Genomic DNA, 24,532 nt, shown 5'->3' with positions numbered 1-24,532 from the left:
CCTTTAGTTTCTACAGTCCTTGCTCTAACTTCTAACTTGGGGCCCTTGAACTCAGTCTGATGTTTGCCTTCTAAATCTTTATTATGTTTATGCTCACAGACCCGGGATGCTCTCAGCATTGGTCAGGGAAACATCTCTTTGTACTGATACTGCAGATGTGAGAACTAGAAGAATGTGCAGCTAGAGGGAAAAAAAATTGGCCCTATAACTCTGTGTGTCAGCATGTACTCGGAAATCCTCTGCTCCCAAAGCAACAGCTATAGAAACCCAGAACTGTACATGCCTATAAAATGAAGAGTTCAGTGGGGATTTGGAAGAAAGATGGTGTCCTGGCTTAGCTTGGTGAACCAATGAGTTTATTGGAATTATTTACTGGAGCATGGTGACATAATTGGGAAGTTCTCTGGGTAACTTGAAAGCAGCTATAGTCCTGATGAGTCCACCCACAGCATGGACGACTCACAGGGAACTGAGTTAACAGAGTTTCCTGGGCGATTTAGGAGCAGTGACATTGCTGAGAATTCTTGACCCTATGGTCAACCTTTTACTGCCCACATACATTAAGGGAGAAAAGGGAGTGAGGACTTCATGAGCTCGAGAGTCCTCCTTCCTTCAATGAGGACATGTTAATAAGCCTCATTAAGTTCTCCTGTGGGTGCTCACATGATTCAAGATTGTACTTTTCATGCATGTAAAGTTAAGGGAATGCCCACACAGGTAGATGTTTAACAGGTTTAAGCAGCCAACATACATTTGCCTTTTGTTCTAGTTTGCTTTTCTGATGCTGTGATAAAACACCGAACAGCAACAACAAAACAAAACCAGCTTGGGGAGGAAAGGGTATATCTCAGCTTACAAGTTATAGGCCATTATTATGGGCAGCCAGGGCAGGAACCAAAAGCAGGAACCTGGAGGCAGGAACTGATGCAGAGATCAAGAAAGAGAGCTGTTTACTGGCTTGCTTCCCCTGATTTGCTTGTCTAGCTTTCCTATATAGCCCAAGCCTACCTGCCTAAGCATGGTGCTGCTCAGAGTGGCTGGACCTTCTGACATAACTGTCAATCAAGATCATCCTCCAGACATGTTCAGAGGCCACTATGATGGATACATGTTTTTTCAGTGGGGAGTCTCTCTTCTCATGCATGTCAAGTTGGCGACCAGGAGTAGTCATCTTGCTTGTCATTTCTTCCTAGAAACATACATTTTCTTTGAGGGGAAGCTTATTCTCCTTGACTAGAGATGGCCAGCTGTATTACCTGCACAGGTCTTCATAACAAAATACTACAGTCTGTCAGGCATGAACAGCAGTAATTCATGTTTTTTCTCACAGTACTAGGGGCCAGAAAGTTTAAAGATCTAGAGGGTATGGGTTTCTGGTGGACTCTTTTTCTAGCTTGTAGTTATCCTTAGTTTTGGGTTCATATAGACAAAAAATAAAGCAAACCACAAACAAACAAACAAACAACCCTTCTGTGCATGAGGAGACATAGAGGAGCCACAGTATTTAACTTTCTGGTGTTTCTTCTTGTAAGAATGCTAATCTTACCTGATCCCTCCCCCACCTCATTTAAATTTAATTGTTCTCCTTACAGATAGAATGTTAGAAGTTAGAACTTCAGGATATGAATTTTTGGGAGGGTAAGATACAAACTTTTAGTCATACCAAAGTCATTTTCGTGTGTTTACAAATTAGTAACTCTGACTTTTTAAAGTCTACTGTGTTGGTCAAAATAGCAGTCTATTAACAAAAACAAGGGCCCTTTGGTCACCATCAGTTTCCCCCACCCTCTCTCTTAGCTTTTGTGTCATTTCTTGAGTGACCCTGTCAGGCAGGCAGGTGACTCACTGATGTCATTCTCCAAACTGATGTCAGATGCCAAGCCCAGGACTAGCTGGGTGAAAAATGATTGGTATTACTCCCCTCACAGCCGGGGCTTCCTGCTGCAGGAGGCTGGCGAAGCTCTTTTTACTTTTTTTCTTCTTATTTCTGGGTCCATAGTCTGAGGCTTATGCACATCTGGTTGGCAGTTCTGCCTTTAAGGCTACACCACTCACCCACCGCCTTAAAGGTTCTTAATCTGTGGCCACACCAGACAAAGGGACAATGACAAGTAGACTAAGCCAAAGATATCCGACCTAGAGACTGATGCTCAAGTCAGTAAATTTGCATGAAAAGGTCTCAAAGATAAGCGTGTTCTCAAGCAGGCTTCCCTGAGCACCATGTGAAAGCCTTCATGTGATGAAGCTAGCCAGGAGAGAAGGGCATGCAAATACGACTAAAAAACTTTCGGCTCACACTTTAGGTTTTTGTTCCGCCCTGATATTCCCCTCTGCACCTGGAGATCACTCAGTATGAAGTAAACCACAGCACCTTCCAGAACTGTTTTTTTTTTGTGTGTGTTTTTTTTCCTGACTGCAGATGTCCGGGAAGCAGTAAACTCTTGTTTTGAAGCTTTTTCAAATAGAGCTTTTGGTTCCAAGCAATTGAAATGGTTCCTGTTTATGTTTCTTACTGGTGATAGTTTAACTAGCTGGGTCTTGTTTTTTCTGGAATTACGTTTTTTTTAAAAAATGTTTTTATGGTCTTCCTTTAGGTGTTTGCCCTTCCCTGGAGTACATTGGTAGTGGAGGAAAAAAGGTGTCCAGAGAAATTGAATTTCTTTAATGTCTACATAAAAAGTGGCTAGTTGCCATTGTAAGATAAATCTAGAGCTTTCTTCTGTGGGGTTCATGGACTATTAAAATCTGAGCAATATGGATCTTTTCTTACTTTTGCAAAAATAGAATATATTTTTTTGGAATGTGTCTATAAAATGAAGTCTAGATAGTCACTTAATACTGGCATTTATCATGGGATCATTCCCCTAATACCTTTTCTCTCTTCTAATCCACAAAATGGCATATTATCTTTACTCTTGAGTTTGTTGGTTAGTCATGACAACTGTTGCCAAAGTGTAGACGACTTATTGAAATGCCTGTCATTTCAGCAGGTAGATGTTACCTCCCGGCAGCATGTGTCAGCTCTTCTTACCCTGTGCAATGAAGGAACTCACCATCTGTATACCCCTGAGTTCTGCATGAGGGCTGAAGGGACAATATGATAAAATAAATACATAAAGATTATATCTCTATCTATGTCTCTGTCTCTATATCTAATCAATCAATCAATCTATCTAGTTATCTATCTATCTATCTATCCATCCATCCATCCATCCATCCATTTATCCATCCATCCATCTATCTATCTATCTATCTATCTATCTATCTATCTATCTATCTATCTATCTATCTATCTATCTATCTATCTAGTTATCCATCTGTCTATCCATCCATCCATCCATCCATCCATCCATCCATCCATCCATCCATCCATCCATCTATCTATCTATCTATCTATCTATCTAGTTATCCATCTGTCTATCCATCCATCCATCCATCCATCCATCCATCCATCCATCCATCCATCCATCCATCCATCTATCCATCTACTTCCCTATCTATCTATCTATCTATCTATCTATCTATCTATCTATCTAATCTAATTTGTATTTAATCCATACTATTATGATGAACAAGCAGTCAGATTTCTCTTAAACTCTATAAAATGAAACCCCCAAAACTAACTGGGGCCCTTGAGTGGTGGGCCACCATCAAAGCTTAATGAAAGCTCCTCCTTTACTCTGTTTTTTCCTGTCATTCTGAGTGAAGTTATTGCGTTAGTCCTACAGATATGTGTGGGTCTTTAGTTTCAGTTCTTTGTGGAAGACGCCAAGAGCTTGGAGACATTTGACCCTGATTCTGACTACTCTGTACAATATTTGGTACAAATTATATGGGAATAAAAACAGGAACGGAGCAGGTTTTTCTTTGAAAGGCTTGCTTCTTAGAGTTTATGGAGTGGTGGGTGGGAAGTGGTAATTAGAAGCTGGAAGCTGGGTGAAGAGAGGTGTGAATGGGAAAAACAAACAGGTATCAAAACTAATCATTGTGCGTGGTGTACATTTATTTATTTATTTATTCATTCATTCCTTTATTTATTCATACTTCATTGCATCAAAATATCATACAGAAGCAGCTTAAAGGAGAAGAGGTTTGCTTTGGCTCCCAGTTTCTTTTTTTTCCTTTTTTAATTTTTAAAACTAAACAACTTTATTTAAAAAAAAAAGATAAATGTACAGCTTTTAAAAGCATTTTTTGCATAAAAGTATATGAATACTTGATTTTTTTAATTGAACAACTTTATTTTAAAAAAACAAAAATAAATGTACAGATTTTAAGCATTTTTGCATAAAAGTATACAAATACATTTTTGTCAGTGCTTGTTTTTTTTAAAGGTTTGATAGTGTGCATTAAGATCTTACTAGTTACAATGAGCATAAAGTACATGTAAAACAAGATATAACCTGGAAATAGTCAAAGTTTTCTTGGTGTGTAAAGATTGAGTATAATGATTTTTAATCTTTTTTTTGGCCTTTGTTTTTCTTGAACTTCATATAGTCTGTGAGTTGTTTTTGGGGTGTTCAGAGCTTTCTGGGGTTAGTATTCCATTATCAGTGACTGCATATTATGTCTGTTCTTTTGTGACTGGGTTACCTCACTCAGGATGATATTCTCTAGATGCATCCATTTTCTTAAGAATTTCATAAAGCCATTGTTTCTGATAGATGAGTAGTACTCCATTGTGTAAATATACCACAATCTTTGTATCCATTCATCTATTGAAGGACATTTGGGTTCTTTCCAGCTTCTGGCTATTATAAATAGGGCTGCTATGAACATTGTGGTGCATGTGTCTTTGTTGTATGTTGGAGCGTCTCTGGGGTATATGCCCAGAAGTGGAATAACTGGGTCTTCAGGTAGTACTATGTTCAATTTTCTGAGGAACTGCCAGGCTGATTTCCAGAGTGGTTGTACCAGTTTACAACCTCACCAACAGTGGAGAAGTGTTCCTCTTTCTCCGAATCCTTGCCAGAATCTGCTGTCATCAGAATTTTTGATCTTAGCCATTCTGACTGGTGTGAGGTGGAATTTCAGGGTTGTTTTGATTTGCATTTACTTGATGACTAAGGATGTCGAGCACTTCCTTAAATGCTTCTCAGCCATTCGATATTCCTCAATTGAGAACTTTTTGTTTAGCTCTGTACCCCATTTTTAATAGGGTTGTTTGATGCTCTGGTGTCTAACTTCTTGAGTTCTTTGTATACCTTGGATAGTAGGCCTCTATCAGATGTGGGGTTGGTAAAGATCTTTTCCCAATCTGTTGGCTGCCATTTTGTTTTCTTGACAGTGTCTGAAAGGATGCATGAGAGTATTTCAATCTTTTTATATCTATTGAGGCTTGTTTTGTGACCAATTATATGGTCAGTTTTGGAGAAGGTGCCATGAGGTGCTGAGAAGAAGGTGTATTCTTTTGTTTTACGATGAAATGTTCTGTAGATGTCTATTAATTCCAATTGGTTCATAACCTCTGCTAGTTTCACTGCATCCTTGTTCAGTTTCTGTTTCCATAATCTGTCCATTGATGAGAGTGGGGTGTTGAGGTCTCCCACCATTATTGTGTGGGGTGCAATGTATTTTTTGAGCTTTAGTAGCGTTTCTTTTATGAATATGGGTGCTCTGGTATTTGGAGCGTATATGTTAAGGACTGAGAGTTCCTCCTAACAAGTTTTCCCTGTAATCAGTAAAAGGTGTCTTTCCTTATGTTTTTTGATAACTTTTGGTTGAAAATCTACTTTATTCGACATTCGACATAGAACTCCAGCTTGTTTCTTGGGGCCGTTTGCTTGGAAGGTTTTTCCCCAACCTTTCACACAGAGATAGTGTCTGTCTTTGTCTCTGAGATGAGTTTCCTGTATGCAGCAAAATTCTGGATTCTGTTTATGTATCCAGTCTGATAGCCTTTGTCTTTTTACTGGAGAGTTGAGTCTATTTATGTTAACAGATATTAAGGAATAGTGGTTGCTGTTTCCTGCTATTTTTACTTTTAGAGGTAGAATTATGTCTGTGTGTCTTTCTTCTTTTGGTTTTCTTGCTTACTTATTTTCTTGCTTTTTCTAGGATGTAGTTTCCCTCCTTGTATTGGGTTTTCCACCTATAATTCATTGTAGTGCTGGGTTTGTAGTCAGATATTGTGTAAGTTTAGATTTGTCTTGGAATATCTTGGTTTTTCCATCTATGGTGATTGAGAGTTTTGCTGGGTATAGCAGCTTGGGCTGACACTTGTATTCTCTTAGGGTCTGCATGATGTCTGTCCAGGATCTTCTAGCTTTTATAGTCTGTGTTGAGAAATCTGGTGTGATTCTGATTGGTCTGCCTTTATGTGTTACATGACCTTTTTCCCTTACTGCTTTTAGTATTCTTTCTTTGCTTTTGGAACTTGGTGTTTTGACTATTATGTGTCAGGAAAAATTTCTTTTCTGGTCCACTCTAGTTGGAGTTCTGTAGGCTTCTTTTATGCTCATGGTCATCTCATTCTTAAGGGTAGGGAAGTTTTCTTCTATGATTTTGTTGAAGATATTTACTGTGCCTCTTACTTGATATTCTTCACCCTCTTCTATTCCTATTATCCTTAGGTTTGGTCTTCTCATTGTGTCCTGGATCCCCTGGACATTTTGGGTTAGGAGCTTTTTGGCTTTTGCATCTTCTCTGACTGTTTTGTTTATGTTTTCAATGTTGTCTTTGGCCCCTGAGATTCTCTCTTCCATCTCTAGTAGTCTGTTGGAGATGTTTGCATCTGTGAGTCCTGATTTCTTTTTTAGGTTTTCTCCCTCCAGGGTTGTCTCTTTTAGTGTTTTCTTTATTGTTTCCATTTTCGTTTTAAATTCCTTCTTCAATTCCTTCATCTCTTTGGTTCTGTTTTCCTCTAGTTCTTTGATTTCTTTGAATGTTTTTTTGTGTTTCTTCTTTAAAAGCTTCTGTTTCTTTATGCTTTTCCTTCCGTTCTTGTTTAAGGATCTCCATCATCATTTGAGGTATGATTTCGGCTTTGAGTCTTCTTATTCTGGAGTGTTTGGCATTCTGCTGTTTGCTGTGATTGGAGAGCTGGGTTCTGATGTTGCCAGGTTGTCTTAGTTTCCATTGGGTAAGTTCTTTCGCTTTTCTCTTGCCATCTTGTTGTCAGTGATTGGTTCCCGTCTCTCCTTTGTACCTGGCCTGTGTCCCTGGATCTCCGCTGTTCCTGGTGGCAAATGGCCTGAGCATTTGGTCTGCATGCATGGACCCTCTGGGTGGAAACCGAGTTCCTACAGCAGAGTTCCTACTTCCCTGAACCAATCAGGGAGGGGGCACTTTCCTCGAGCTCGGCCCAGACCTCTCTGTGCCCTGGCTACTCGCAGTGCAGTCTCACCAGGCCTGTGTCTCTGGATCTCTGCTGTTCCTGGTGGCAAATGTCCTGGCTCTCAGTTTCTTGGTGGAGAAGATGCAGTAACAGGGAACTGCTTGTGGCTGTGGCAGCAGGAACTTGAAATTGTTCGCTCACATCTCCAGGCTAGGAAGCCAGGCCAAGCATTAAACTTCAAGGCTTGCGCCACAGAGATAGACTTCCTGCTGTGAGACTTCACCTCTCTGAGGTTCCATAGCCTCCCTGAAACAGCTCTAGCACTTGGGGAGCAGATGTTTAAACACACGAGCTTGTTAGAATGTATTTCTATTTTTGAGGCACTCTGTAGTCCCCGGTGCTTTTCTGAGTGCTTGATCGTGTATCTCCAGAGGTAGACTCTTCTTTATTAACTTACAATGTGCAACAAGTCTACTATATTTAATTAAGCAGTTAAAAATTAACTTAGCTTTTGAGACAGGGCCTCATGTAGCCAAAACATGCCTCCAAGTCGCTGTGTAACTGCAGATAGATGTTTTGAGCTTTTGATCATCTTGCCTTTCTCTGCTGAGTGCTGAGATTACAGATGCGTGCAACCACATTCACATTTGAAGAGATGTCCAAGGCTGGGGTCACAGAGACAGTAGGCTCTGCAGTTGCTAATCTAATTGAGTTCACTTGGCTTCAAAGAGTAATAGTTAGGAAGACTGGCTTGGGAAGTTGCTCTCTGTCTGGGAGCCAGTGGCTGCTTTGAGGTAGGAGCAAGAGAGAAAGTCAAGTCATCACAGTGGAGTGATGAATGCACACTGTGTCTCATGGGAAATGTCACCCGAAGCTTATGTATGTGTCTAGCAGGCCAGTGATATGGTATGGGAATAGCAATAGTGCTTCTCTTTCCTTATTTCTACTGTTTATGAGCATTTTGGTTATTTCAGTGTCAGGCTACTACCGTGAGGTTCTAGTAACCTTCCTATTAAAAGAATGCCCATTTCTTTTTCTTGAGGCACTAACACATGTGCCTTAGAAGGCACTAAGCATTGCCTCCCTGCCCCCTGCTCCGTGATGGTTGCACCCATCACATCCTCAAGGGGTGTAGGAGAGAGTTCTGTCCTGGCTAACTGTCATGTGATGTGGCTTTGGATTGGGAACACATACTACAAGGGACATTGTTTTACCAACCACAGGGACTGTACCGTGACAGGAGTGCTATTAATGCAAAGCAAATTTATCATTTGGAAGGCCACCAAAAATCAGGTCGTCTCAATTGCAAAAAGAGGACAAGAAAATCAAGATCATCCAGTTCCTGACAAAAGGCAAAAAGAAGGCAAGAAAATCAAGACCATGCAGTTCCTGACAAAGGAAACAGTACAATTCACCCCATCCAGGCACCACTTGAAAACCTTATTCCATCCTTTACCATTCTATATCAGGATGTTATCCAAAGGTGAGCCAAACAATGCTCTCTCGTCTTCTGAGCCAAAAAGACAGTTTAAATGATAGTCTTGTGCAGGCAGTGATCTTTTTATTTGAGAACAATAAAATTGCTTGCCTTTGGATGATGGGACAGACTTTCTAAGCAACAATTGTAGCATTGTTCATAACTTGTAGGTTTAGGTAAGAGACTAAAAACTAGCTGTTAGGATCACTTCTGTTGAAAGATAATAGCAGAGTTGAGTCTGCTAACACAGGCCTATAATTCTAGCTATGTATACAGCCCAGGAAGGAAAATCACAAGTTCAAGGCCAGCTATGGCAACTTAGTGAGATGCAGCCTAAGCTAAAAATAACACCAGGAGTCTGGTTCAGTGGGGTAGTGCTTGCCTATCATGTAGAGGCCCTCTGTACAGGAAAAGAAAAAGGAAAAAGCATCCTTTTGATAACTGATTTTGTTTCTACCTGATTAGGTTAAGGAATCCCCAAATGGCTATTAAGACCCTTTCTGTGCCTGTCTGTGAGGGCATTTCTCAAGAAATTAACACTGAGGATTATACTTATGGTTTATCCTTGCCAACATTAGTGTACGTAACCCAATCTATTGGGAGCCTGAAAAAAAATGTAAAGGTGGAAGGAAAATTTATCTTCTAGAGTTAGGACATCCCTTTTGACTTGTCCTCAGACATCAGAACTCTGGCTGTCTGACCTTTGGTCTCTGAGACCCGGACTAGTAGCCAACAGCAGCTTCAGGCTGGACTCCCATGGAACTGCTTCCTCTGGTCTCTGGCTTTCAGATGGTGTACTGGGATAATTCTCAGTCTCCATGATGGTATGAGGAATTTACTGTACTAAATCTTCTTTCTTAATATATGTTTACATTTTCCATCCTTATATTCTCTAAAGAATCTTGTTAAATACAGCAAAACAGTAAAAAACAAACATGATATGGCTTTAACTCTCACCTTAGATTCACCTTCAATATGTGACTGTGAACAAGTGTTCATCTCTCTGGTCTTGTTTATTCAACTGTAACATAGCAATGAGGTCATTTACCACTTTCTGGGTCATGAGGATAATGTTTGGAAATGTAAGTCCAGAGATGGCCTATAGGTGGGACATAAAAAGTGTTATCTTAAGGACTGGGAAAGTGGTGTGGTGGGTAAGAGTACTTCCCATACAAGGATCAGGGTCTGAGTTTGAACCCTCACAATGTAATAAAAAGTCAGGTGCTGCTGGGCACACCTATGACCTTAATACTTGGGGAGGAGACAGACATAGAAGAATCATGGGCTTGTTGGCCATGAACTTTGCCAGAGAACAGGAGATTCCAGGATTTCAGAGAAAGCCGTCTCAAGGGAAAAGGTAAAGAATTATAGAGATTCAGTATCTTCCTCCAGTCTCTGTACAAAGATGGGTACACACACTTGCACACACATGTCCACACATGTGTATAACAGACATACACAAAAAGTTGTCTCTTCGTTTAAATTTCTTAGTAACACTATGATAGTTAATATCATTATTTGTTTGCGAGTCTGATTTATGGGAGGACTTGGAACTTGGCCACAAATTAGCTGTTGGCACGGGCAAGTTTCTTAACCACATTGTACCAGGTTTCTTGTTTGTAAGTGGCTAGTGGTCATGGGTCCACATCATAGGATATAGTAAGGATTACATGTGATGACCATTGCAAATCTTTTACTTAGAGGATACTGCATACTAATAGGTGAATGTATTTGTCTTTTTCTCATAGAAGAGTTGATTTTAACATTTTACACTTCCCTGAATTTTAGTCAAAGAGGCTCAAGTTGAACAGTGTTTAATGCCAGGGAAGACTTGCGTTTTTATTTGATGGAGGATATTCGAGCTTGTGATTTCTTTTTTTCCTTCAGCAGAAAATTTCTTCCATAATATACTGGCTTTTCAGCTTATATTTATTGTTCAGACTTAGTTATAATGGTTAACATTCTTCAAATGATAATTTAAACCTTTTAAAAGCTTTAAAAAAGATGCACATGCATGTGTATGTATGTATGTGTGTGTGTGTGTGTGTGTGTGTGTGTGTGTGCTTGTGTGTCTCCTTGTGTGAGTAGAGGCTGGAGAGGGCATTGGATCCCTGGGAGCTGCAGTTAAAGGCAGTTGTGAGCCATCTTACTTGGGTGCTTGGAACCAAACTTGATTCCTCTGTATGAGCAGCAATCACTCTCAACCTCAAGACTTTAGATGTCTTACTGGTAAAATGAATTTTCTAGCCTCTGTGAATGTTGATTAAATTCAAGAGGGTAAGCCTGTCCTGGGAGAAGATGTTAAGGTCAGGTCTTCACTGGGGACATTGTGGTAAGTTGTGGGGGTAATTATTGTGAGGCAGTACGAGTGTGTAGTGATTGAGCTCGGGAACTCATGATGTCTTGTGAGTTGTAAAACTACCACTCATAGCAAAGCGTGGCTCATTTCTCTGCCATCTCTGATAGTCTCTATCTTCACGACAGAGTCCTCCATTTTCTTTATGGCCTCCAGGTTTGAGGCTGACTATTACTGCATCTCAGTAACTATTAGTATACAACACTGCCCATCTTCTTTTCATTTCCCTCACTCAGAGAGAATGGTGTCAGATTGTCTTTTCTCAAATGCATGGATTCATTATGAGTGAATATGCGGTGGACCCTGTCACTGTCTTTTGTTGTGGTGGTGGTTTTCTTTGGCTGGAAACGTTGCCCACTAGAAGGAGGACATTCTCACAAGGCTAGTGAAACATCCAAGAAACTCACAAGATTCAGGATACATTTCTGAGACCTCTCCTGGAAGTGTCATGAGTGGGGGATGATTCTGAGGTAGATGAGACTCTTCTGCTGTCTAGCAGCCTTACCTGTGCTGGGGACCCCAGCAACACAGCTTTCTGGGCATTTTGGAGCTTCCAGAGTCACCCATGCTTCTGTGAGTAACCTTACCAACCTTCTCAGCTTACTGAGCTGGACTCTGGTGGACTAGTTTTTTATGGTCTGTCATTGTCCTAAGTAGGTGGGGAAAAAAAAAAAAAAACAGAATGTTTCCCCATAAAATGTTACACAGCAGCAGATTACAAGTGTTTACATATTGGAATAGAAGCCATTTTGTTAGAAATTATTTTCAGTTATTTATGTTACTTTATGTTATGGAGTAGCTACTAATTTCTTGGAATTAGAATTGTACGTTTAAGTCCCATGCATTATTTCTTTCAGCATTGTACCTACAGGATGTGGTATTGGCGTTGGGAGTGTTGTATTTGGTAGGTTTTCTAGTTCTTAACTTTCTCCAGGGCAGATTTGGTAGCAGAGGCTATCTGTACTGACGTTTGTTTTATTCTCCTACTGTGGACATATGGTTTTTTTCTTTTATTAAAACAGAAAATATTGTTTTTATGTAATATATCCTGATTATACTTTTCTTCCCTTTTACTCTCCCCAGTTCCTCCCCACTTCCCTTTCCTCCAAATTCACCCCCTTTTATGTCTCTGATTAGAAAAGAAAAGGATTCTAAGAAATAACAACCAAACATGTCAAAAATAAAATGTAATAAGATGAAACAAAACCTTTCATTTTGTAGTTAGATATGACAACCCAACAGGAGGAAGGAGTCCCGAGAGCAGGCACAAGAGTCAGAGCCCACTTGCTCTCACAGTCCGGAGTCCCATAAAAATCCTATGCTAATAGCTATATATACTCAGACGACCTGGTTCAGACTCATGTAGGCCCTGCAGTGACTGCTTCATATATGAGTTCATATGATCCTTGCTTAGTTGATTCTGAGGGCTTGTTTTCTGGTGTCCTCCATTCCCTCTAGCTCATACAGCCTTTCTACCTCTTCCTCAGGATTCCCTGAACTCAGAGAGAAGGACAATGAGACAACTGAAGGAGATTAAGCAGATGCAAATTGGGGAGGAGGAGAGGTCAAAGTATTGTTATTTGCAGATGGTATGATTCTGTACATAAGCGAACCTGAAGATCCCACCAGGCAGTTCCTACAGCTAATACAGCTAATAACTGCTTCCAGGGAAGTGGCAGGATACATGAGTAACTTAAAAAAGTCAGAGAAATCATGGAGACAATGCCTTTTACAATAGCCTCAAATAATATAAAACATTTTGAGGTAACGCTAACCAAGCAAGTGAAAGACTTGTATGATAAAAACTTCAAGTCTTTAAGAAAATGAAGAAGATATCAGAAGATGGAAAGATCGCCCAACTTCATTAATTGGTAAGATTAAGATAATAAAAATGGCCATCCTACCAAAGCAACTTACAGATTCAGTGCGATTTCCCATCAAAATCTCAACACAAGTTTTACTGACTTTAAGGGGAAAATTCTCAACTTGATGTGGAAAAACAACCACAACAACAACAACAACAACCAACCAACCAAGGATAGGTAAAACAATCCCCAACAATAAAAAAAAATCTTCTGGAATTATCACCATCCCTGATTTCAAGTTGTACAACAGAGCTATATTAATAAAACAGTATTGTATGGGTATAAAACAGATTGATCAATCAGTAGAATTGAGTTGAAGAACCAGACATAAATCTACATACCTATTGACACCTGATTTTTTAATAAATAAGTCAGAAATTATTACTGTTATTCTTAGGTTTGGTCTTTTCATACTGTCTCAGGTTCCTGGATGTTTTGTGTCAGATTTTTTTTTTTTTTTTTATTGTATCTTCAATGCCTGAGATTCCCTCTTCGATCTCTTATATTCTGTTGGTGAAACTTGTCTCTGTACATCCTGAATTCTCAAAATTTCAATTTCCAGAATTCCCTCATTTTGTGTGTTTAAAAAAATTGCTTCTGTTTCCATTTTCAGGACTTGACCAGTTTAATTCATTTCCTTTAACTGTTTTATTTTCTTGGCGTTCTTTAAGGGATTTATTCATTTTCTATTCAATTGGTTTTTTTCTATATTTCTTTAAGGTAATTATTTCTTTTCAAAGGACCTCTATCATCTTTATGCACTTGGTTTTTAGGTCTTTTTATTGTGCTTCAGATATTTGGAATATTCAGGTCCTGCTGTGGTAGGACAGCTGGTGTCTGGTGGGAACATATATTGCTGACTGTGTTCTTACCCTGGCATCTAAGCATCTGGGTTTAGGATGGCTATAGGTCTAGGTGCAGATTTCTGGGTTTGTCTTTGTTGGATAGATGTTTTGTCCCTTGGTTTCTGTTTCTTCTCTAGATTTTCAGAGAGTATAATGGATGTATGTTGCCTGTTTTACTGGCCGGCTCAGCTGGTGTGTTCACAGGGAATGCCTCCTGGTGTTGGGTGCTAGAATACAGTGATTTGAGGGAGGGGGGATGAGGAGAGGATGGTCTGTGGAATCCACAGGAGATGTGGGAAGGAAGGATGCAGCTGGTGACCTGTTGCAACACTTGGGACAAGGCAGAAGGATTGGATCTGGAGGGAAAGGAGAAAATGTAGTGTGCTTATGAGTTTTTTTTTTTTTTGAGGTGCTAAAGCAGTGTTGCTTTAAGAGGGATATAATGGTCTGAATTGTGTTTTCTAATATCTATAAATTGAAGTCCTAATTGTAGAGTGACAGTATTTAAAGCTAAGGTCCTTGAGGATGGAGTTAAGGTTCAGTGAGGTCACCAGTGGTCTTAATCTAACAGGATTGTATTTCTATAAGACAAAGGTGATGCCAGAGAGGCAGAGATAATTAATGAGGCACTTTCACATCTCAGGACTAGAAAGGCTTTCCTCCATAAGGCTGATTCAAATGCCTAAGATCAAGAAAAAGGCCATTATTGAAATATTTTCATCATACTTATTATTTTTTTTATTTTGTAGGAAAGTATTACATCTTTAGGCTATTTAAATTCATGCAAGAATGAGTGTTTTCTTTTATAAAAGAAAATGCTTAATGGACTTACAATTTGAGAATGTTCAAGCCCATGATGTTGTAGGAAAGGCATGAAGGCAGGAGCAGGTAGGGGTTCACAAACTGAAATCAGAAAACATGCAGGGAATGGCTCAAGTCTTTTGAAACTTTGAAGTCGACCCCTAGTGACAGATCTTCCCCAACAAGCACACACCTTATAGTCCCTCACAAACAGTGCCACCAACTTGGGACCAAGTATTCAAACACATGAGCCTATGGATGCAATTTGAGAATGAGTAAGTTTTTATGATGGAAATACATGATTTTTTATTTATTTTTATTATGTTTTCTCCCTGGAGCACACCATCTGCTAGATGTTCTCCAATAATGTTTTGTGCTAAAGAGCAATTGGGATGAGCACACAGTGTTCCAGTATTGGCGTCTCAGGATGCAGGTCATCACTTCCAATTCTATAGTTCTTTAGAGCAAGCTTCAACTTAAGAAGAAATCTTAATGCAGGTTTCCTAGAAAACGGAGCTCAAAGTGAAATTTATATCTTAAGAGTTGACTGGAAGATGCCAACTTACATCAGCAAAGATGAAGCCATGTTGGGAATGCAACAGACGAAAAGCAAATGGCTACCACAGCAAAAGAAAGAGCTCTTCAAAAATAAGAGCTTATGCTCTTGGCAATCCACTATACCTTGTAATCATTGGAGGCATTTTTTTTTAAATCACTGGACTTTATTTTTATTTTATGTATATGCATGTTTTTCAAGTCTGTATATCATATCTGTGCATCTTGTGTATGCCTGGTGTCCACATGGCAAGAGGGATTGATCCCTTGACATTAGGGTTATAGAAGGTTGTGAGCCACCATGTGGGTGCTGAGGAGGAGGAGGAGGAGGAGGAGGAGGAGGAGGAGGAGGAGGAGGAGGAGGAGGAGGAGGAGGAGGAGGAGAAAGAGGTGCTTTTAAGCTCTGAGACTTCTCTCCAGCCCATCATTGACATTTTAACCATGGTATGTTAATGTGGCTACACTAAGGGTTTGTGGTACTTGGCCTCTCCGCAGAGCTGCTGGGTTAGGCAGCTTTAGTGTAGTGCAACGTAGACTTCAACCCTTGGGTTAAATCAGGACTGCAGAGAGCCTGCAAAACATCTGCAGAGGACATAATCTTATTGAAGTGTTCTAGTTCCAGGAGAGGCTGAAAAAGCCCAGGCAGTGAGTATTCTAGGAGATAAGGCCATAGTGGGTAATGGCACTAGAAAGGGGTGGGCTGAGCACATATAGAGACCCAGAAAATGGGCTATTGTCTGTTTATCTCGGTGCAACATTTGTCATTTCCACTCTCTCTCTCGTTTCTTAAAACGACAGCCATTATCATTCACCATGCTAGAGCTTGAGGACACTAGAGGTGTGTTCATGGGCAGGAAGGAGTTGCTGACTGCTTTCAGTGGTCTTTTTAAAAGAGATTTATTTATCTAATGTATGCAAGTACACTGTTGCTGTCTTCAGACACATCAGAAGAGGGCATCAGATCCCATTACAGATGGCTGTGAGCCACCATGTGGTTGCTGGGATTTGAACTCAGGGTCTCTGGAAGAGCAGCCAGTGCTCTTAAACGCTGAACCATCTCCAACCATCAATGATGTTTTTAGGTGGACATGATGACAAACACGGTTTTGGGGTCTTCGACTGCAGTGAAGATTGTCTACTTTAACTTCGAGTCAATGGCTTTTCAGATAGGTGCGTGGTCCAATTACCCAGCTTTTCTTTTCAAAGGGTTGGTCTAAGTAATTCCCAGGGACCAGCTATGCTTCCTCCTTCTACCAACTCCTGCCTTTTCCAACACTCATTTGTTATTGATTCTTTTGACTTTTAAAAATGCTTTTCTTATAAATTTATATGTACCTAAAAAGCATTTAAGAAGTTCTTAGTACCATATTTTGATTTCAGTGTCATTCCAAGTTTATAGGAAAGTTGTGGGAGGACCGCTGAGAGTGCTCAGATATCCTTTGCCCTGAGGCTTTACTCATGTTTTGCCAGCCGTCCTCATAATATTCTTTTAGGAGAAGGGTCCACGATAGAATAGTGTGTTCCATTGTGCCATCATATTTCTAGTGAGTCTGGAACAGTCTCTCCATCTTTCTATGATTCTTGTGATCTTGACATTTTTAAAGATTAAAAGAGAGTCATTTGGTAGGCTATTACTCAATCTGACTTTGCCCAGTAGTTTTTTTAATTAAACAACTTTATTTTAAAAACAGAGATAAATGTACAGCTTTTAAAAACATTTTTGTATAAAACTATGTGAATATATTTTTGTCCATACTTGATTATTTTTAAAGTTTTGATAGTATGCATTGAAAACTTACTAGTTACAATGAGCATAAAGTACATATAAAACAAAACATAACATGAAAATAGTTAAAGCTTTCTTGGTGTGTAGATATTAAACATAATAATTTTTAAATACCAAGGATTGCCACAAGGCTGCATTCTTAGCTCTTGAGTTATTAGTGATTTAAAGTCTAGGTGTACCACACTCTGAGATGGTGCTATATACTTTTGTTTTTTTTTTTTCTAAGAAGGACTGAGGCTTCCACTTTTTGGTCTTCCTTCTTTTTGACTTTTATAAGGTCTGTGAGTTGTTTCTTGGGTATCCAGAGCTTTCTGGGGCTAGTATCCAATTATCAGTGACTCCATATTATGTCTGTGCTTTTGTGACTGGACTACCTCACTCAGGATGATATTCTCTAGTCCCATCAATTTGCCTGGGAATTTCATAAAGTCATTGTTTCTAATAGCTGAGTAGTACTCCATTGTGTAAATGTACCACAATTTCTCTATCCATTTACCTACTGAAGAACATCTGGGTTCTTTCCAGCTTCTGACCATTATAAAGAACATGTTGGAGCATGTGTCCTTGTTATATGTTGGAGTGTCTTTGGGGTATATGCCCAGAAGTGGTATAACTGGGTCTTCAGGTAGTACTATGTCCAATTTTCTGAGGAACCACCAGACTGATTTCCAGAGTGGTTGTACCAGCTTACAACACCACCAACAGTGGAGAAGTGTTCCTCTTTCTCCACATCCTCACCAGCATCTGCTGTCGTCTGAGTTTTTGATCTTAGCCATTCTGGCCTAGTAGGTTTTTTTTTTTTTTTGGATTCATTTCATTTTAATGGCTAGATTTACATTACTTGTTTGGGTTGGATGTTACAGAATTCATACTGGGTCAGGGTCACAGCATCCGGTATGGGGTGGGTTTGCTCCTTCACTGGTGTTATCAACATGGATGATCTGGTGAAGATTGTATTAGCCAAACTCCATGTACACCTTTTTTTTTTCTTTTTAAAGTTAATGTGAACTTTATAAACAGAAGCTCAGTCATTCAATAAGCCCCATTCCTTGAGGTACTTTTATCAACTGCTTTTCTGAAGCACTGGTGTTTGTCCCTCCAATCAGTTATTGCTGTTGTGGTTGTCAGATGTTGAGTTTATAGTTCTACAGTTTTTTTTTCTCATTACTTAGTTGCCATTCTGCCGCAGAGAATTTTTTTTGTCTCTGTATTTTTTTTTTTTAATTTGTGTGGATGTGACCTCCTCAGTTCTTGTCTTATTCATTCACTCATCAATCATTATTTCTTCTGATGCTCAAAGTGTTCCAGACTTAGGTGGCTTTGTTGGATAACTCTTTACTTGCTTTATAAAACTAGAGTCTTCTTGTTTTTCTTATATTTAGTCTTGGGGCCATCTGCTTCTCTTAGTAGTTCTTGCTTCTCTCTCTCTCTCTCTCTCTCTCTCTCTCTCTCTCTCTCTCTCTCTCTGTCTGTCTCTCTGTCTCTCTCTCACTCTCTTTCTCTCTATAATATACATATATATATATTTAATGAAAATTAACATCTGAACACTAGATATTCTATTGTTGTTTTCAGGTTATTTGATAAGGCAGAGCTAGAAACATATTTTCATAAACACATATACACAAAGTTATATTGCATTTATTTCTAAATACACATATTTACATCGAAAATTATCAATTCACATGACTGCCTTCAATTCCAGTCGTGTTCTGTAGAGCTCATGCTAGCTTCCCCCCACCCTTGTGCACATTTTGTGAGAGATCTAATCACCATGATATTTAATGTGTTTATTTACTTGATCTCTCTGAATGTCATGGATCTCCTGGATGCTGTCCTCCTGCCTAGACAATCTCATGTACTCTGATTGACAGCCACCCTGTGTGAAATCTCTCTCCATAGAAGGAAGGCTTGAAATATAAAACTTAGCTACAGCTTAGATTTTCCTCACAGCTATTTCTGGCTTGGTCATTCATAATTTATATTCAAATCCTTTGGGACATAATTTATATTCCCCCTTTTTAACCACTTTTCTTTGCAATGAATTCTATGAATTTAATATTTATTTTGTGAAATAGTACTTCCTCTTATTTTCCCTAAGCATAAGTTCCTCACATTTAAAAAGTACCCAGGAATCTTGTATTTCACTAAGTGGTGTACATTTCTTCTTGTTCAAGTTCAGCTTAAACTCAACCACCATGAGACTCAGCAGGACTCATTCATTTTTTCTTTCATATAATTCATGATTTTTTATGGAGTTTGGTCACAGTCTTTTTGCGTTTATGCTAGTCTTTTATGACCAATCAAATTTGATTGCAGAATAGTCATTTTCATAATTATCATCTTCACTTTAAAGATGTCCACGGTCTCTTCTGTGAACTTTAGTGTGCTTGTCTGGGTTTAATGCAGCATTTCGGCAGTTTACATCAGGGCAGAGCTAACATCTCTGTTATGTTTGAATATTTCCAGTTCTCTTTGGGTCCCTGCTGACTGTTGCTCTTTAGGGATGTGGGGGGCTGGAACCCAATCAGAAGGAGCAATTGTCCAAAGTGTCCAGGATGAGGCGAGCCAGTGGAGCCTAGGAGGGCAACTAGGAAACAAGGTGATCAGGGAAGCTTCCCACACAGAGCTGATTGTGTTTGCGTACTCGTGGATTCTGTTTACATCTTCCCTTTGTGTCCAGCTTAATTTGATTATTCATGTCCCCCAGGTTGTCTCTGTTGTATCTCATCCTTTCTTAAGACTGAGTGATAGAGCCCAACACACGTGCAGACATGTTTCTTTGATATGACACCTGTGAGAACGCCACAGCAAGGGCTGGAGATCATGCTTATTTTTAAGAGGTGATGATCTTGACACCAAGAGAGGAATGGCTGGGTCACACTGTAGTTATATTTCCAGTTCCTTTAGGAATCTCCACATAATTTTTCATAATGGAGTAACAATTTACACACTCAACAATGTACAAGGGATTGGACCTGCTCTGACCATTAACTAGACTATATGCATGATTCGCTTCTATGTGTATGTTTAATATAATCTTCTGGGAAGTAAAGTGATCACATGTCCAGCAGCTGTCATGCTTGCTTCTGCCTGGTGCTTCTCAATCTTCATTGGACTTGGCAACATTTTCGAATTGTCATCACCGCCATCTCATTACAACCTGTGTTACATTTATTACCATGAATTATCATTTCTTTTCGAAGAGGTCTGTAGGTTGATGTCAAGGCATAGTCGTCAAGATGATTTTCAAATGGTAATAGTTGTGCACAGCTTACATTTGGGAGAAAAGTTTCTTTTTTAAAAAAATTAAACAGAAAAGGTGATGTGTAGGTTGATGTCAAGACAATACATGATTGGACAGTAGAGAGTGGGGACAATGTTTTGGTAATGAGGGAGAGATAAGGAAGGGGAAGGAAGAATCAAGATGGAGACAGTGGAGAAGGTTGATTCAGATCAAGGTGGACTAGGTTGATTTTATCTTGTCTAGGTGGGCGGTATATATCTTTATTAATTGGCAGTGAATTTATTGTTTGCATGTATTGTGAATTGAGAATTTAATATATAAATCTAATTGCTAAGTTATAAGTTTCTGGAAACTTGATATTACAGGGCTGTGGAGGACAGTGTGTGAAAGCAATGGCGGAGAGGCAGCTGGAGCACGTGGATCCAGCTTTGTTGCCTGCTCGAGGTGAGGGTATGGGGGGGCCCATGGAACGAGATGTGTGCGTGCGTGCATGCGTGCCTGTGTGTGTGTGTGTGTGTGTGTGTGTGTGTGTGCTAGGCATGGTAACTACCGGCCTAGGGGGTTGTGTGGAGAGTGCAGCTAGAAGACAGACAGCTGAGAGAGGGCAGTTTTTGGACTGCGTGGTTTTTAGAGTACTTTTGGGGGTAGCGTGGAGCTGCTGAGACAAAGATATGCCACAGTGCCATGTGGTTCTGACACTAGCGTGGAATAAGAGGTTACCATTTTTATTTACTGCAACAGAGGTTCTCAGGCACTGTGTCTCACCCAAGAATCTTAATGAAAACGCATATTCTATGAACTCCGGCAGATGGACAGAGGCAGACTTTTAGATGTGGGTTCACAAACTTAGATTTCAATGCTCCATAAAAAATTTTTTGTGAAAGGTCTTATTCTACCACCGCCTTCTTTCTTTTTCCCGTACTTTAAAGTCTAAATGTATTTTATGAAGAATTTAATCTATATATTTCTGATTAATTTGTAAGAGCTTTTTGATGTCAACGGTGTCTGTCTGATACCTCCTCAGCCTATCCACAAGTTGAAATTTAGAATCTACTCTGTACCGTATTTCAGACCATTGATAGATATTATATCTCTAATTTTAAAATTATAAAATAAAATTTTATTTTATTGGTAAGGGGGTCAAAAAAGGTTTGTTTAGGATCATACAGCAAGTAAATTACAAAGCTGGGTATGCAAGTTAGATGGCCAGTGGGAAAAAATGACTATAAATGGCGAGGACAAAACCTTTAACCTTTCTTCGAGGGTTGAATGTGTTTGTGGATTAGCCACACAACTCAGCCTGCAAGGGTCTCTCTGGTAGTTAACCGTAGACACAGGCTAAACTGTGAGTTAAGTGTTTGGCAACGAAACTTGACTACCATTTCATTTCTGTGATAAGAAGTACCTCACTGGGAGCCTTGAATGAAGAAATATGTAATGAGTTCATTACATCTGGGGCAGCTGTATGATCCGTGGAGGTGGCAAGGAGGATACTCCAGGCAGATTCCTATTAGTGCTGCAGTTGGGACTGGATTTGAACTATAGGGCATCTACACTTATTTTCTGCTGGCAAAACATCTCTAAGTGAAAGTCCTTAAAAGGCTTATAAAAACTTAAAAGGCCCTTGGACATCAAATAGCCCTTATGAATTAATCAGAAACATACGGATTAAATTTCTCATAAAATACATTTAGGTTTAGAACTATGGGAAACAGCTCAGGGCAAAAATATCTTTCAGGTTTGTCCAAACCCAACTCCAAACTCTTCATAAGAGTTGGAAATGCTTTACCAGTAACAGGATGGCACTGAGCACACATGTAGCATCTTCAGGTAGACAGGAGAGCAGGGAGCAGCGGGGATCCAGTCTCCCACAGGGGCTGGGGCTTGTCTTTCTGTGGATTATGTATGTCAGTGCAACTTCTGGGATGCTGGCTGGTGGAATGGGAGTGGAGGAGGAGGTGACAAAGGAGGACAGTTTGGAGATGAGGAGGCAGTTGTTCCTCTTTATATATAGGTTGGCTGGTGACATCTTTTTTTTTTTCTTTCTTTCTTTCCTCAGCACTGGAACTCTATTGCCTCTGTAGAATGTTTTAGACGGAACCTTATTGTAGAGAGGTCGGGCTGGTGACTACAAGGCCTGTGTTTCAGTTGATGTCCACTGCTTCCCACTTCTCATTCTGTACTCAAGTGCTTCTCTGACTCACCCGAGCCACGTGTTCTCACTCACTTCAAGGGATGGAGCAGCTTTGGAGCCATGTTGGGCAGGTTTAGGTGAGGTGATGAAGTAATTCACTTAACACGGAGCCTGGCACTCAGGAAATGACTATGGCTGTTAATCTTTGACAGGACCCTAAAGAAGTGAGAAAGGAGGTAGATGCCGATCTGAACTCACCAGTGAAGAGTAACACAGGAGAGAAGAGTTTCCCACGCATCCAAACTGAGGATAACTTTCAGAACTGAATTCAAGATGAAACATAAATTGAATGTTTCTTTATGTGGAGAGGAGGACCTAGTTACTGAATCCTCCTTTGATAACAAACAACGTTTTGGTTCTTTCAAAAAAAAATCTATATGCATACTTTACAGGTGCCTACACGGTTATTTAGTCTTTTTAATTTGGAAATGATCTGGGTTTTGGATAGTTTTGAATAATTTGGGGTGTGTGCATGTGTGCACGGTGCATGTGTAGACATTTGTGTGTGTGTGTGTGTGTGTGTGTGTGTGTGAAAAACCTCAATGTATTTTGATCAGTTCTTTTCTATCATCTCCAATATAGGCTTCTACATGTGCTATTATGTCCTTAGAGAGCCTGACTCTCTACTAAGGACAACTTAAAGCTATAAAGTCTTCAGAAGTGGCTCATCTTCCATTTCCCTCCACTCTGTCCGCTTGAACACTTCGTAGAGTAGTCAAAGTTTGGGGGGATGGTGTCTCTAACTCAATCTGTTGATCCACCTTTAAAGATGCTTTGAAGTTAATATTTTGGGTGTTATCCAGATGCTACAAAAGAGGAGCTTTAATCAGAGCATATGATTCTATCAGTCACAGGGTCCATATGACCGCAGCCTTCCATAGTAAGTGTTACTCAGGTATCTGAAAAAAAGAAAGTTAGTGTCAAGTATACGTTCTGTGAGTAATTTATCTCTGTAGGTTCTTTACACTCATATTTGTGTTCACATGTATTTATGTGACGTTGAGCAGCATGTGTCAAATAGAACACATGTCGTGCCAGAGAAATGGAATGTAAATCTCTTCTGTTACTAGTTGCATAACCATTTGTCCACTGATGTGACTATACACATATCTTAATTATGGATTTTCAATGAAAGAGAGAGGGCTAAAAGGCAGTAATTTATTGTTACCCTGGGAATTCAATTTGTTTTATTGTTCCCAAATTTATGGCTTGCTCTAATTTTGCTTATCCATAATAGTATTACACATTCTGGGAGGCGTATCTGCAGTGCAAAAGAGCCATCCACTACTAAAATCCTTCGGTTAAAACTGGGTTGCATAGGCTCAGAGCAGTGTGTTGCGTAATAAGACAATTTACAGTCGTCACAATAACAGAGGCTGTTGCTGGAAAGAAAAGATAGCAATATCTGTAAAACTGCACCTGCAAGGGGGCTATGATTTCTGTGTGGCTGTCACATACAATGTGAGTCATGGACTATTACCTTTTTAAGGGCTGCATGCATTTCACATTATTTATTATAGCTCCTGTAGGACTTACTCAAGTATCCTCACATGGATTGAGATGGATGTGTATTTAGACACACAGATGTTTATATAGTAATAGACCTATACACATATATTATACGCACACACATTGTGCTTGTAATTTATTGCAAAGAAAATAAACAAGCTTAATGGCTAAAACCTTGCAAAACACCAAACATAGACAAAAGTAACCTTTACATCTGTCTGTTAAACTCAAGATGAATCCCTGGAAAGACTCTTAAAGTTGCTGCCCAGGCCTTCAAGGAGAAACCTCAATCTTGTTAATGAACCATAGCCAAAGGCCAGAATTCCCCTTGTGGATAAGCACTCAGTTGTCCCATTTTTCATTTCGCCCTGGGCTCTGCTCGGCTACATCCAGCCCCAAGTGCCCATGGATGTGATTGATTCCAGAAGAACCAAATGGGGCTCTCTTTTGAGTTATCCTGCTGTCATTACAAGTTGTCATAATCCCATTCTCTTGGTGCCAAATGATCCCCTGCTGCAAATGAGTTACTTCTGTGATTCACTGAAGTACCTATTGTCCAATCAATAGGATGTTTAAAAACTCCACATAGCAACGGTTGGATTGACCTAAGGCAAACAACAA

The sequence above is a fragment of the Micromys minutus genome (assembly GCF_963924665.1).
Source record: "Micromys minutus genome assembly, chromosome: 26".
NCBI classification, from domain to species: Eukaryota; Metazoa; Chordata; class Mammalia; order Rodentia; family Muridae; genus Micromys; species Micromys minutus.
This window is presented reverse-complemented; position numbering follows the sequence as displayed.